Here is a 13,128-nt window from a genome sequence, read left to right as displayed (position 1 = left end):
AAATTATTTCAGAATTGTCTATTTCTTTCTTAGATATATTCTCTCTTCCCTCTTTTCGTAATATTTTTGTAATAGAAAAATATTAATTGACAGTGTCCGAGGACGTAGGCACAATTAGCCGAACATTGTTAAATTTTGGTGTTCTTCCTTTCATTTATTCAATAGTTAGCTATTATCGTGTATAATTGTAGTGATATATTGTGCTAATTATGTGTTTTAAGGAAAATTTTGTTCAGAAAAGTGAGACTTAAGCGGTCCATTGTGACACCTTCACTTTTCAAGAAATTTATTTGGTGTAATTTAGTACAATCATTCACTCTCTATTTACATGTGTAATAGTAAACTAGGTGAAGTTAGGTGGAATAATTTCGAGCTTCACAACAATGGGCATTAGAGCCAAGGTTATTTTTAGTATGCTTTGTGGTTGTAGTTTATTTTGATCTTCCACATCAAAAAAGTTTTCTATGGGATATTGGCATTTCGCATCGGTAGCTATTGAATAGCATTTATGGCAGAGATGATAGGTGACACAAAGATATCCACATTAGAGGTGGCAGATAGTGTAAAAACATCCATATTGAACTCGTGTATTCTGGTAAAAACTACTATGACAAATGCCAGATTTGTAGTGAAAATTTTTTATGACACCAGTCATTTTGATATGTGGCAAAGTAAGGTTCTAGACACTCTCTTTCAGTAAGGTCTAGACTAGACCTAGCAAAATGGATAAAAATCCGTTAATCCAAACCGCATCCGACCCGTTTTAACCGACTTATAATCAACCGCTTGCTAAATGAGTCGAATATGGTTTTCCATTTTCATATTCGCCTCCTTAGTGGGTCGGGTTGGGTTTATCCGGCGGATATCCGCCAACCCGCTTGAAAGCCTATAACTAATTAACCCATAAAAGCCCAATAGCCCACAACCCATTGCCCAAGTGCCCAGAGCCCAGTGCCCGCACGACCCCCGTGCTACATAGACACAACCCACACGACCATATGGATGATGGACGCAGACCACACCCTCCAGCCCCCCTTGGCCAGCCCACTCCCAGGCTAGCCCAGTACCAGATTTGTTGTGCCCTAAATTGAGCACTTCAATGTCGCTTAAGCAGGACAGAGAATCCAGCAAATGATCTGTCAGTGAATTAAAGCTTAAATCCAGCACTTGCATATTCCTCAAGAACCCTACTCCCTTCGGAATGCAAGTATGCAACCCGTTAACTGGTTGTTGAGGAATGAAATCTCCTTCACACTAGAGCTCGAGTAAGCAAAGCTAGATGGGATGCTCTCGCTGAATCTGTTGTTAGCAAAATTTATGACAGAAGCAGGTGAGTTGCCTAAGTTTGAAGGGATTTGGCCTTCGAACTGGTCATTGTTGAGGAGGATCACATCAAGGCGCTTGTTGAATAAGTCCTTTGGAATTGGTCTTGCGAAGCTGTTGAATCTAAGGTCTAAGTAGACGAGATTTGGCATGAGCAGGGTTGCCGTGGGGAAAGAACCTGAGAGGAGGTTGTTGCTGAGATCTAATTCTTGGAGGAAAGAGAGGTCCGTGAAAGTTTTAGAGACTGTGCCGAAGAATCTGTTGCTGTTGAGGTGAAGAAGAGACATGTCTCTGAGCAGAGATAGTTCATTTACTTGAGTTCCCCAAAGATTTTCTCGGTTGAGATCTATTCCAGTGATGGTGGTGGTGCCCGTTTGACTCCACATAAGACCCCTTTGTAAGTGCACACATTGGGGCCAACCCAGGTGGCTAAAGCCCCAAGTGGGTCTTCTTTAATTGCATATTTCCATGCTTGGAGAGATCTATAAGCATCTTCAAGCTTTGCTGAATAAGACCTAGATGGAGTTGGGCTGCCAATTCCTCCCCCAGTCCAAACACCACTACCACCACCACCACTAGTGCCACCGCCAACGCCAATGCCAATACTGACACCAACACCACCACCCACACTCACAGCAGCTTGTGTTATGGCTGTTGGGAGGAAGAGAAAAGCCAAAAGCAAGGGTTTCTCAATTTTGATCAGGTGAGGGCACAAGAAGCGTGCTTGATGGCTTTGCTTGTAGGATTAGGCAAAGAAGGCTGCAGCATTGAAGATAGAAGATGAATGGTGGGGTTGATTGGTCTTCATTAATGTGTTTTGATTATATTTTGATATATTTTATCAGTACTGTACTAAACAGTTGGGGGGGTCTTAACTATTATGCAAAAAGTGTTGACTGGCAATTGGTGAAGTGGCCAAAAAAAATTGTTTGTACAAATTTTAGACTAATTAATGATAGTAAAACTGTAGCTCTTTTATAGTTTTGTTTCTTTGTTTTATCTTTTGGTAATATGTATTTCAATATATATATTAATATCCTTTTACTAAAAAAATACCATAATTTATATAATACGTCTGAGTTTTTATTTTGAGTTGGATTTATTATATTTTAATGCTTACAATTTTACTTACATGAATTAAGAGTTGTTAATTGATAGAAACGATTGAATGATTGATATAGTTATTAAAAAAGTTAATACACAAACTAATTACAAGTTTTCGTATACAATTTAAATTATTATGATACACAATAAATTATTAATAAAATTATATTTGAGAATGGTGGATTATCCGCCCATCCGCCATGAATTATCCGACCCGAAACTGCATAATCCGAGACTTAAACGAGTCGAATATGGATTATGATTTTTTAACCCGATAATCCACCTTATCCGTGACGAATTATCCGATTCGATCCGCTTTGCCAGGTCTAGTCTAGACATTGTCATTGAAGAAGAGAAACCAGAAGATATTGAGAAGAAATAATGGGAGATTATCAATCGATTAGCATGTGGTACAATTCGATTGTGTCTTTCAAGAGAGCAGAAGTATGCATTCTGTACGAAGATATCTACAAATAAGTTGTGGAAGACACTAGACGAAAAGTTTTTGAAAAAAAAGCTGTTAGAACAAACTTCATATGAAGAAGAGACTATTTCGCTTCACTTATGTCCCGAGTATCACTATAAATGATCATATCACCAACTTTAATACGTTGGTTATTGATTTAGTTAATCTGGATGAGACTTTTAAAGATGAAGACATGTCTTTTGATGTTATTGGGATCCGAATTTCTTGAAATTACTCTATTTCATGGAAAGGATAAAGTGTCTCTTAGCGAGGTTTGTGCTGCTCTGTACAGTTATGAATTGAGGAAAAATGACAAGCTTGAAAGCACAAATGGAGCCAACGAGGCTCTAGTAGTTAGAGGCAGTTCACAAAACCAGAATAGAGGAAAGAAAAAGAGATCCAAGTTAAGGTCCAGACTAAACAAAGATGAATGTGCATTTATTCGGGAAAAAAAACACTGGAACAAAGTTTTCCTGAAGTTAAAGAATAAAGGAAAACCTGATAAAGGAAAGACTGTCTCAAATGTGACTGAGTACGAATATGGAGGTTCAAATCTTTCACTTGTTGTTACGTCGTCAATTAGTTCATCCTGTATATGGCTACTAAATTCTGAATGTAGCCATCATATGTGTCACAATTAGGATTGGTTCTTTGATTTTAAAGAACTAGAAGATGGAGTCATCTACACAGTCAATGATATCCCTTTTACCATACATAGGATTCGTTCAGTTCGCTTAAGGAATCAAGATGGATCAATCAAAATATTGACGGACGCTAGATATGTACCAAGTTTAATGAAGAATCTTATTTGTGTGGAAACCCTAGAATCAAAGGGGTTCAAAGTAACAACAGAAAACAGAGTCATGAAGATCATCTTTGGCGCACTCGTGGTAATCAAGGGAATTCGAAAGAATAATAACTTGTATCACTATCAAGGTCGTACAGTTATTGGGACAACACCAACAATTTCTACTGATGATAAGGAAATAGAAGCAACCAGGTTATGACATATATGCTTGGGGCATGCAAGTGAAAAATATTTGAGACTTCTTACAAATCAAGAATTATTAAAGGGAGCAAAGACCTGCAAGTTAGATTTCTGTGAACATTGCGTCAAAGGGGAGCATATAAGAGTGAAATTTGGTACTACAATCCATGATACCAAGGGTATTTTGGATTATGTTCACTTTGATGCGTGGGGATCTTCCAAGACAACTTCATAGGGAGGAAAATACAATTATGCGACCTTTGTTGATGATTTTTCTCGAAGAGTATGAGTGTATATTATGAAAATTAAGGATGAAGTGTTGAGAGTCTTCCTCAAATGGAAAAATATGGTGGAAACTCAAACAAGCAGAAGGATCAAGCACATCCGTATAGATAATGGTGGAGAATATAGAAATGATCCATTTCTTAAAGTTTGTGAAGAAGAATGTGTTATACAACACTTCACCGTAAGGAATACATCACAACAGAATAGAGTGGCATAACGTATGAATCGAACGTTGTTGGAGAAGGTTCAGTGTATGTTGTCTAGTGATGGGTTGGTAGAGAATTTTAGGCTGAGGGTGAACATATGCATGCCACCCCATCAATAACCTACCATTTACTGTTATTGGTGCTAAAACATTATTGGAGAAATGGTTTGGAAAGCCTGTTATAGATTATAATTCCTTACATGTATTCGGTTCCACTGCTTATTATCATGTCAAGGAATCAAAACTGGATCCAAGGGCTAAGAAAGCAATTTTTATGAGGATCATTTCTGGGTTAAAGGGATATCACCTTCGGTCTCCAAAAACAAAGAAGATAATTTTCAGTAGGGATGTTACCTTTAATGAATCTACTTTTTTTAAAAAATGTGACAACAAAAAGTGTTGAGCAGACAAATGGTGCTCCAAAACAAGTGGAATTTGATAGAAGAATTGTTTTTCCAACAAATGAAGAGACAAAAGACTCTCCTATGGTAGAAGAAGAGTTTCCTGAAGAAAAGGTTTAAACCCAAGAACCTCCATAGCAACATGAATCTATTGCATTGAGTAAGCCAAAGATAAAAATTAGAAAGCCTGCTCGCTTTGTTGAGATGGTGGCTTACACATCTCCAATTGCAAACGATGATACTCTTGTCACTTATAATGAAGCAATCCAAAGTTCAGAAGAAGAAAAGTAGAGGGAGCCATGAATGAAGAAATGTAGTCCATTCATAAGAATCAGACATGGAAGCTAGTTAGTCTTTCGAAGGGAAAGAAGGCAATTTGGTGCAAATGGGTATATAAAAAGAAAGATGGATTTCCTGACAAAAATAGCATTCGCTACAAAGCAAGGTTGGTGGCTAAAGGTTACACACAGACGAAGGCAATTGATTACAATGAGGTATTTTCTCCAATAGTAAAGCATTCCTCCATTAAATTTTTTTTGACTTTGGTAACAAAATTGGATATGAAATTAGTTCAATATGATGTAAAAACTATTTTTTTTACATAGAAACTTGGAAAAGGAAATCTACTTGACTCAGCTAGGAGGTTTCAAAGTTGCTGGAAAAGAAAATATGGTGTGCAAATTTGAAAAATCGTTGTATGGATTAAAACAGTTCCCAAGGTAGTGGTACAAACGATTTGATAAGTTTATGATGGGGTAAAAGTACAGAAGAAGCAAATATGATCACTGTGTGTATTTTCGCAAGCTATAAGATAGATTTTGCTTATATCTTCTTCTCTATGGTGATGATATGTTGATAGCCTCCAAGAGTCGAACAGAATTAACAAACTGAAGGTTGAGTTGAACAGGGAGTTTGAGATGAAGGATCTTGGTGAAGCCAAGAAGATTCTCAGTATGGAGATAAGTAGAGATACGAAATTGGGGAGGCTTAATTGACTCAAAAATAATATTTGAGGAAATTACTGAAACGTTTTGGCATGAATGAGAAGTCAAATCTATTAGTACTTCGCTTGCTCCTCATTTCAAGCTGAATGCATCTCTGTCTCCAAAAACTAAAGTAGAATGAGAATACATGTCAAAAGTATCATATTCAAGTGTTGTTGGTAGCTTGATGTATGCCATGGTGTGCACAAGACTTGATATTTCACAAGCTATTGGAGTTGTGAGTAGGAATATGCATGATCCAGGAAAGGAACATTGGCAAGTTGTGAAATGGATTCTACGATACATTCTGTATCTTGTAGATGTTGGATTGATATTTGAGCAAGATAAGCAAGATGGTAATAGTATTGTTGGATACTGTGATTCTGACTACGCTAGTGATTTAGATAAGCGTCGGTCAACTACTAAATATGTATTTACTCTTGCAAAAGCTCAAGTTAGTTGGAGGTCTACTCTACAGTCAACAATTGCTTTTTCCACTATAGAGGCGTAGTACACGGTAGTCATAGAGGTTGTGAAGGAGGCAATTTGGTTTCAAGGATTGATGAAAGAATTGGGAATTGGAAAGAAGCATATCAAGGTGCATTGTAATAGCCAAAGTGCTATCCATCTAGCAAAGAACTAAGTCTACCATTCAAGGACAAAGTAAATCGACATTCGACATCACTTTGTACGAGAAATTTTGGAAGAAAGGTGGAGTAGTAATTCATAAGATTCGAACCACTGAGAATATTGCTGATATGATAACAAAAGTAGTGACTGTAGTCAAGTTTCAACATTGCTTAAACTTAATCAACATTGTTGAAAATTGAAAGATTGGCGCTACAAGCGCATTTGAAGAAACAATGGAATCCATGAGTGATTTTAAGAGATGGAATTTCGCCAAGGTGGAGATTTGTTGAATAGTGACTCATTTTCAAAAGTTCACCATTGTTGAACTTGAGGTTGCCATGAAAGTCTTCAATGATGGGCTAGTCTTCCATGGTGGGTGAAGGGTTAGTGTAATAGTAAATGAGTTATTGTAATAGTGCTATTCTCTACCCTATATATACCCACCACTTTCATTTGTAAAAGCATCCCATAATTGTCTACTTTTCTCTTAGGCACATTCTCTCTTCTCTCTCTCCGTAATATTTATGCAATAGAGAAATATTAGTTGGTAGTATCCGAGGACATATGCACAATTAACAGAACTTCATTAAATTTTGGTGTTCTTCCTTTCATCTATTCAATAGTTAGCTATTTTCCGGTATAGTTGTAGTTATATATTGTGCTAATTACGTGTAAAAGGAAAATTCTATCGAGGAAACTAGGACTTAAGTAGTCCATTGTGATCTCCCACTTCCTTGAGAATTTAGCTGATGTAATTTAGTACAATCATTCACTCTCTATTCACCTATGCATGAGTAACTAGGTGAAGTTAGGTTGAATAATCTCGAGCTTCACAACAATTGGTATCAGAGCCAAGGTTATTCTTAGTATGCTTTATGGTTGCAGCTTAGTCCTCTTCCACATCAGAAAAGTTTCCCTTGGGCTATTGGCATTTCGCATCAGCAGCTATTGAATAGCATTTGTGGTAGAGATGACAGACGACACAAAGATATCCACATTAGAGGTGACAGATAATGCAAAAACATCCACATCGAACTCATCTATTCTGGTAAGAACTACTGTGACAAATGCTAGATTTGCAGTTGAGATTTTTTATGGCACTAGTTATTTTGGTATGTGGCAAAGTGAAGTTCTAAACGCTCTTCTTCAGCAAGGTCTAGACATTTCCATTGAAGAAGAGAAACCAGAAGATATTGAGAAGAAAGAATGGGGGACCATCAATCAGTTAGCATGTGGTACAATTCGATCATGTCTTTCAAGAGAGCAGAAGCATACATTCTATAAGGAAACTTCTGTAAATAAGTTGTGAAAGGCACTGGAGGAAAAGTTTTCAAAAAAAAGCTACCAGAAGAAACTCCATATAAAGAAGAGACTATTTTGCTTCACTTATGTCTCAAGTACCACTATGAATGATCATATCACCAACTTTGATAGGTTGGTTGTTGATTTAGTTAATCTAGATGAGACTTTTAAAGATGAAGACATGACTTTGATGTTGTTTGGATCACTTCTTGAGGAGTTTGAGTTTCTTCAAACTACTCTACTCCATGGAAAGGAAAAAGTGTCTTTTAGCGAGGTTTATGCTGCTTTGTACAGCTATGAATTGAGGAAGAAGGACAAGCTTGAAAGCACAAGTGGAGCCAACAAGGCTTTAGTAGTTAGAGGCCATTCACAAAGCCAAAATAGGAGAAAGAAAGAGAGATCCAAGTCAAGGTCCAGACCAAACAAAGATGAATGTGCTTTTTGTCAAGAAAAAGGGCATTGGAAGAAAGACTGTCCGAAACTAAAAAATTAAGGAAAACATGATAAAGGAAAGACCGTCTTAAATGTGGATAAGTACGAAGATGAAGGTTTAGATCTTTCACTTGCTATTACGCCATCAACTAGTTCATTCTATATATGGCTACTAGATTCTGGATGTATCCATTATATGTCCCAATCGAAATTGGGTCTTTGATTTTAAAGATCTAGAAGATGGAATCATCTACACTGCCAATGATATCCCTCTTACCACACATGAGATTGGTTTAGTTCGCTTGATGAATCAAGATGGATCAATCAAAATATTGACAGACGTTAGATATGTACCAAATTTGATGAAGAATCTTATTTGTGTGGGAACCCTAGAATCAAAGGGGTTCAAAGCAACAATAGAAAATAGAGTCATGAAGATAATCTATGGTGCACTCGTGGTAATCAAGGGAATTTGGAAGAACAATAACTTGTATCACTATCAAGGTCATACAATTATTTGAACAACATCAACAGTTTCTACTAATGATAAGAAAATAGAAGCAACCAGGTTATGACATATATGCTTGGGGCATACAGGTGAAAAATCCTTGGGACTTCTTATAATTTAAGGATTATTAAAGGGAGCAAAGACTTGCAAACTAGATTTCTTTGAACATTGCGTCAAAGGAAAGCAGATAAGAGTGAAATTTGGTACTGCAATCCATGGTACCATAGGTATTTTGGATTATGTTCACTCTAATGTGTGGGGACCTTCCAAGACAGCTTCATTGGGAGGAAAACTGTAACGACCTGATTTCTATTGCTTGTTTTTTTTTCCTTAAAAATACTATGAAATTCCACTGCTCTGATACATTTTAATTTAAATTAAACCATCAACCTAAGTAGTGGGAAGCTGTATACATAAAAACATATCCACATATATATCTACAATACCAGAGTGTCAAAATATTCCCCAAATTGTACATACGCAACTATTCCCCAAAATACCCTCAACTGAAACTAGGGCTATACAATAATAATCTCCCAAAATACTCACCTTTAGATAGGGCAGTACTGTTGCCCCCTCTATCTGCGAGCCTGATCTGCTCGCCTAACTGGATCACCTGAAAAATATTAAATCACTGGGATGAGACAACACTCAGTAAGGCGAAATAGTCAATAAAACCCTCCCAAAAACTAACCACAAACATAAACAAAAAATAGAAAATCAACTCTAAACAAGCCACCGAACGACCCAAACTAAACCTACCTAAATCAAACAGCCAAGCAAACTAAACCTAACATCTAACGCTAGGGAAACTAAGTCTATCAAGTCTCAATATGCCTCTAAGCTTCCTCAGAAGTTCACCCCCCTCCTTAAAACGATATATCATACCTTCTTCACCTTGACGAGTAAGGTAATCTGCCACTTGATTAGCCTCTCTATAAATGTGTCGAATAGAGAATTGAAGGCCTTGAAGCGCCGAAACAATCTCCTCCCGAAAATTCCATAAATACCACATCATGCATTTATCATTATTGATTCAATCAATAATCAGTTTAGAGTCACATTCAATAATAATATTATGAAAACTAAGATCCTTACATAACAACACCCCCATAAGCAAAACACGAATCTTAGCTTCATTATTCGTACCTTGTCCAAAACAAGAAGAAAAGGCCCCTTTAAGATTGCCAAAGGAATCCCGAATAGTACCTCCATGCCCACACAAACCCGGATGACCTCTACAGCTTCCATTAACATTCAACTTCACAAAGCCTGTTGGTGGTTTCTCCCAAACAACCATACACTGTCTTCTAATTTTATAAGGAACTATTTGAGGAATATCAAATAAATAAAACCCCCCAAACCCAGAATTCAAATTAGAGTGCTCTATCAAAATGTTCCTAATCCAAAAACAAATGGATCTCCAAACCACTTCCTTAGAATCCACCGTATTTTCCATCCTAGCTTTGCACCAAAATTGCCAAAGGCGCCAAGTGATGATAGAGGGAATTAACCCAATAAAAATGCCTCGTTGAGAATATTTTTTTACTAAAGAAAACCAATGAAAGACACGCCCCCACTAGGTTCCTGCAATGATAGTCGGCAAGCCCAAAATACAAGCAGCTCTATCCCAAACAAACAATGCCACCTCCCCTGAACTCAACACATGGTCAAGCGTTTCAATCTTCTTGTTAAGACAAAAATCACATCTTGATGCAAGATAAATACCACAATGTTGAACACATATATCCACCGACATACAATTGAACTGAGCCTTCCACATACACATTGAGATTTTTGTTTGGGAGAAATTTATGCCATATCCACTCCATACCCGAGTATTTGCCTTGCTTAGGTCTGATAATTTCCCAAGCATTAGATGTTGAAAAAATTCCATCCAAAGTTGGCTTCTATATTAGAACATCTAGACCCTGTTTCTTGATATGCAATGAGAGCAAAATTTCGCCCAACAGATCAGGACCAATAAGCTCTTGCATTCGCTCAAAATTCCACCCATTATCATCCTTGCAATCCCTCACCTGGATAAGAGGATAGGAGATGTCTTCCACCCTTAAATAAAGAGGAACGAAATTCAGCCAGTGATCGAACCAAAAGGAGACCTGTCCATCACGAACTCTCCAAATGGTGTTTTCACACACATCTGGCAGAACCTACATTAAGGACTTCCAAAACCTCGAACAACCTGAATAATTGCTGGCCAGAGCAAGATGACCTTTTTAAACATATTTAGCTTAAAAAATTCTCATCCATAAGTTATCTATTTTCAACAAATGCCAAACGAACTTTATATGAAAAGATCTCTGCACCTCCACAAAATCTCTAATTCCCCAACCTCCTTCCAGCTGGGGAATGCAAAGATTCTTCCAAGCCCTCTATTTACACTTAAACTTTCCATTTTCCTCTCTCCAAAAGAAAGAGGATAAAATAGAGTTTACCGTTTTCAAGCGTTGGCCTGACCTTTTTTCCATACACTTCAAGAGTCTTCAACAAATTTCGAAAGGACCTTGCATCTCCACTAGAAAAAAAATCAATAAATCATCTGCATAAAGAAGATGTGAGATAATAGGAGTACCGACAGGATGGAAAAATCTACCAATCTTGCCAGACATAAAATTATGTTGTAGCAACCTAGACAAGACTTCTTCCATAAAAATAGAAAGGTAAGGCGAGAGAGGATCCCTTTGATGCAATCCCATTGTAGGTTTAAAAAAACCTTTGAAAGAGCCATTAAGCATAATAAAGAACCAAGGAGACTGAATAAAATTTGCTATAATCTTGCAAAAACTATCACCAAAACCAAAAGCCACCAGGACGTCTAATAGAAAATGCCAATTAACTCGGTCATAAGCCTTGGCTGTATCAATCTTAAGCATTACATTACCACCTAGATTTTTCCTATGGATTGAATGAACCATTTTAGCGACCCGAAAATTTACAACCTGCTATAATCATAAATATTCTCTAATACCACACACACACACACACACACACACACACACACACACACATATATATATATATATATATATATAGCAACTCACCCTAACCAAGGAATCCCGAGTGCACCTGTCATTAATGGAATTAAACCATAAACGGAAAATGCTAAAATCTCAAAACACTTTACCAGAGTTCTAACTGTTCCCAAATACATACATACAACTACTAGTCTATATATAAAACCCAACAAAACAACAAAATGAAATAGTTGACGGCTCACCAACTCCATTTATCACCCCCAAAAGTCTAATTTCAACCCCGTAGCAAGTTAGACATGGTTCCCTGAAGGACCTGAAAAATGATTTGTATAATGGGGTGAGACACTTCTCAATAAAACGAATTATATTATTATCAGTGTATGGCTAGCATGAGTTCCTATGTGAATACAAAACTTCCATTATTTAACCGTATATGAAATGACATTTTAAAACTATAGTATATTATATATATGAAAATACATAATTTCAAAATAATAAACTATTGACTCATTATAGTCCATTTATAGTAAATTTGCCAATATATGCATAAAAGACACAACCTGGATTGCTAAATTAGCGTCGTCACACTATCATATACACATATGACATGCTTCCCCCTATGATGGGTTGTGCGGTCCGAATGCTGGAGTCAACCTATAGCAGGTCGACCATAGCTAAGTCAAAAATAAGGTTGTAAGTATGATTGTACCTTCCTATGGTTACTCGGAACTACATCAGATGGGTCCCTTGGCACTAACCTCAGGGTAGTACTGTAGCCTAGTGTTAGTTTTGGTGCAACCCCAAGAAGGGGGGGGGGTGAATTGGGTATTTAAAATTTTCCGCCTAGGTCTATTGGTTTTAACAATAGTATAACACAGTCTATGGTCAATCTATGTAATTTAGAAATTAAATATACACGTGTAGAAAAGTAAGGTGCAGAAAAGTAAATAATACATGCGATGTGTTATTGGGGTTCGGCCAAATTGCCTACGTCCCCACCTTGGTGACACTAGCACAAGAATTCTACTACTACTCACTTAACGAGTGGAGTGGCATCAAGGTCAATTCAAGGGGCTGACTTCAACTAACATGCCTTACCAGGATGGCGCACCTAGCTTTCCTAACGGGTCTAAGCTAGTCCGGGACTATTCAATAGGGCTAGTCTCCCTCTTTAGGCCCACGCCTAGAATACAACAAATATGTCTAAAATATTGTGTACATGAAAATTCTTCTTACACTAAGAAGATTATGCACCACTAAGCACAGTATAATTAATGCACCTCAAGTATGTATGAACTATAAGCTCGGTACTCTACATGTGCAATCGACACTCAATAAGATGTATAATCTCAAATATGCGTAGAGTGTTCTAACAAGCTAATCTTTGAAAGAAAAGTATATCAAATCCCAATATCAGATTAGTGTTTCAAAGATACTATCAATAACATTCAAATGAACTCAAAAAATATTTTCTCAAATTGTATCAAGCACTAGAATTGTTTGAA

At 37.1% G+C, this 13,128-nt stretch overlaps 1 pseudogene; it reads right to left on the bottom strand.

Annotated features, from left to right (window-relative positions):
• Window positions 1-767: 767 nt before the first annotated feature.
• Window positions 768-2,766, bottom strand: LOC131151461 (leucine-rich repeat extensin-like protein 4; annotated as a pseudogene).
• Window positions 2,767-13,128: the final 10,362 nt, after the last annotated feature.

Source organism: Malania oleifera, chromosome 3 (assembly GCF_029873635.1).
Source record: "Malania oleifera isolate guangnan ecotype guangnan chromosome 3, ASM2987363v1, whole genome shotgun sequence".
NCBI classification, from domain to species: domain Eukaryota; kingdom Viridiplantae; phylum Streptophyta; class Magnoliopsida; order Santalales; family Ximeniaceae; genus Malania; species Malania oleifera.
This window is presented reverse-complemented; position numbering and strand designations above follow the sequence as displayed.